Source organism: Arabidopsis lyrata (assembly GCF_000004255.2).
Source record: "Arabidopsis lyrata subsp. lyrata unplaced genomic scaffold ARALYscaffold_659, whole genome shotgun sequence".
Classification (NCBI taxonomy): Eukaryota; Viridiplantae; Streptophyta; class Magnoliopsida; order Brassicales; family Brassicaceae; genus Arabidopsis; species Arabidopsis lyrata.
Genome location: NW_003302139.1, coordinates 1 through 2,458, shown reverse-complemented (window position 1 = coordinate 2,458; position 2,458 = coordinate 1). Strand labels below are relative to the sequence as shown.

The following is a 2,458-nucleotide window of genomic DNA, read 5'->3' as shown; positions in this document are numbered from 1 at the left end:
GGTTTTTTTTTTTGTTTGATTTATCTGTTTCTTGTGTTGTATGCTGATTGGGATCATTTCTTGATTCTACAGTGTGAATAGGTTCTGATGAAACATCAATGTTTGCATCTGCGTCCATTGTCTGAATATGTATAACTGAACTTTCATCCTCACTGCTACTATGGTCATAATTTTGCACCACTGCTTCATCTTCACTCAAATCAACAGAGTAATTTGCATCATACATCTCCTCATCACTGCTATTCTCCATGAAGTCTGTATCATTAGTTTCTGTAGCAGAGTGTCCTATAGGAGATATAATTGTAAAAAAGTTCATTATTCAGTTAATGAATGTAGAATATCGGTCGAAAACTAAGGGTACAAATATTACCTTTATGATAAGAAGATGATCCTGCATCTGTAAAGTCTGAATGAAGATTTTTTCTGGGCAAGTTTGTTGTCTGAGAAATTAATCTCGATGGTTGCTTGGTAGTTATACATGAAGAACTACCAAAACATTGGTTCCCTGAAAGAAAATAGATTGTAAAAATGATAGCAAGTAAATAACAAACTATCCTTATCTAAAAAAATCAAATAATTAACCTAGTCTTGGTCTTGTTTCAGAGGGTGGTGGCATAAGAGGAGTTTGACCAGTACCTAGGGTCATATCCCTAAGTCCTAATGGAGTGGATACTGAAGTAGATAAAATGCTTATGGGAGAGACAGAAGTTAAGTGGCTTCCATGGGGTGTACCTGTATCAATTACAGAAAATTGGTACTACTTTACTCTATCAAGTCAATGATTGCACTTTATACAGTTATGTAAAAAAACTTGTGAATGACATAAAATGTTTAATGCCTACCTCTTACTATTGTCTTCTTTAGTGCAGACCTAACCGTTGGTGGATCCTCAGACATAACAGTTGGTATAACAGGAGTTGATGAAAGGTTAGTAATATCTTGCAAAACAGTATTGAATGCAGAACGTAGAGGGACAGAACCATTAGAGACAGGTGTATTAGAACGTGGATACTTCTGCTAGTATTGATTGCCTCATTCCTCCGCCATCTTTTAGGTGGGGTGGAATAGAACTCTATGTTTTCATTGTTAGGTGCTGTTTTTTTACTCATTATTCCTGTTTGGAACAATTGCTAGAACTCTCTAAGCAAAAATAAATCTGGTGTTAGGATTTAAATGGTCATGGTCATATATATTATTAATTCTCTATCACAAATGATATTCACATTTCCTTTAGAGTCGGTTGGAGTATATATAGGAACAGGATATATTATCTTTAATGGTTATCTAATTTTGATCACATATATTTGAATTGATAGTATTATACTGATTGAATAACAAATTTCCGCATATATAGTGTTATCGAGATAACTAAGGAAATTGTATATTGTTTGTACCAACAGGAGATTGGAAAAAGATATGCCATGGATTCTTCAAATTCAGCATTAACTACATAGCGTTAAAGGTAAAATACTATCCTCCAAAGTAGATTTCTGGATAGTACAATTAGACCAAACTAATGATAAAATGTCTAAGTTATATCATATAAAGAAAACGATTTACCACTGAGCAATACTTCCTTTTATGATAAGTAGAGTTGATCATATATTGTATACTTCTTGATATAGAACAAACAGAATTGAACAATAAATAGTAGATTAACCATACATTTAGTTATCAACACAACATCTACTAAACACAACAGAAACTAACAGTTAACTGTTTGTTGGAATATAAAAAGTCGATAACCATTAACTTAATGAAAAATAAGTAGTTTTGAGTCAATTGAACATGAAGTAAAAAGAAACTAAACACAAAAGGAAGTTTACATAATAAAACCATAGATAAAATTAAAAGTAGCTTCCACAACACTAAGATAAACAAAAAACATTCTTCAAACCAAATTGCCATTTAGTTCAATTGATCCAACTCCATTGCCACATCCTTCTTATCAGTTTGTCCATCTGTCCAGCAACGGCTGAAAAAATTTAAGAATCACAATAATGAATTCATACTTCAATATATTCAATTCCTTAGTTGATTCCAGATGAATATACTTACATGTATCTCGGGATGTCAACATCTAGGAAAGTTGGATCAAGAAAAATCCTTGAACTACCATACTCACTCATTAGACAGTTCTTGCCTAAACAAAAACATTTTGATTATAATCAGTCTAATTATGTATGGTTTTTAATAAGAACAATAATATAGCACATTACTGTGGGTGAAACTCACCTTCGAAATCTGAAACCCTCCAGAAACGCAACACAATGACTACTGGGTCATAATTGTAAGTGACAGAAGTTATGTGCCTAAACCATTTAGTCACAAGCAACTGACAGGACCTACCCACAGCAACACAGTTTGTAACCCTGCCCCTAAATGATTAAATTTGGAAAGAATTAAATAGATGATTATTACAACTGTTCTTGATTTGATATATAGAGGTGAAGTAAAC

General features: G+C 32.8%; 1 long non-coding RNA gene across 1 annotated transcript; it reads left to right on the top strand.

Annotated features, from left to right (window-relative positions):
- Nucleotides 1-619: 619 nt before the first annotated feature.
- On the top strand, nucleotides 620-1,547 carry LOC110228879. The gene is made up of 3 exons (XR_002332365.1): nucleotides 620-754; nucleotides 865-927; nucleotides 1,401-1,547. It is a non-coding gene; the product is annotated as an uncharacterized LOC110228879 (long non-coding RNA).
- Nucleotides 1,548-2,458: the final 911 nt, after the last annotated feature.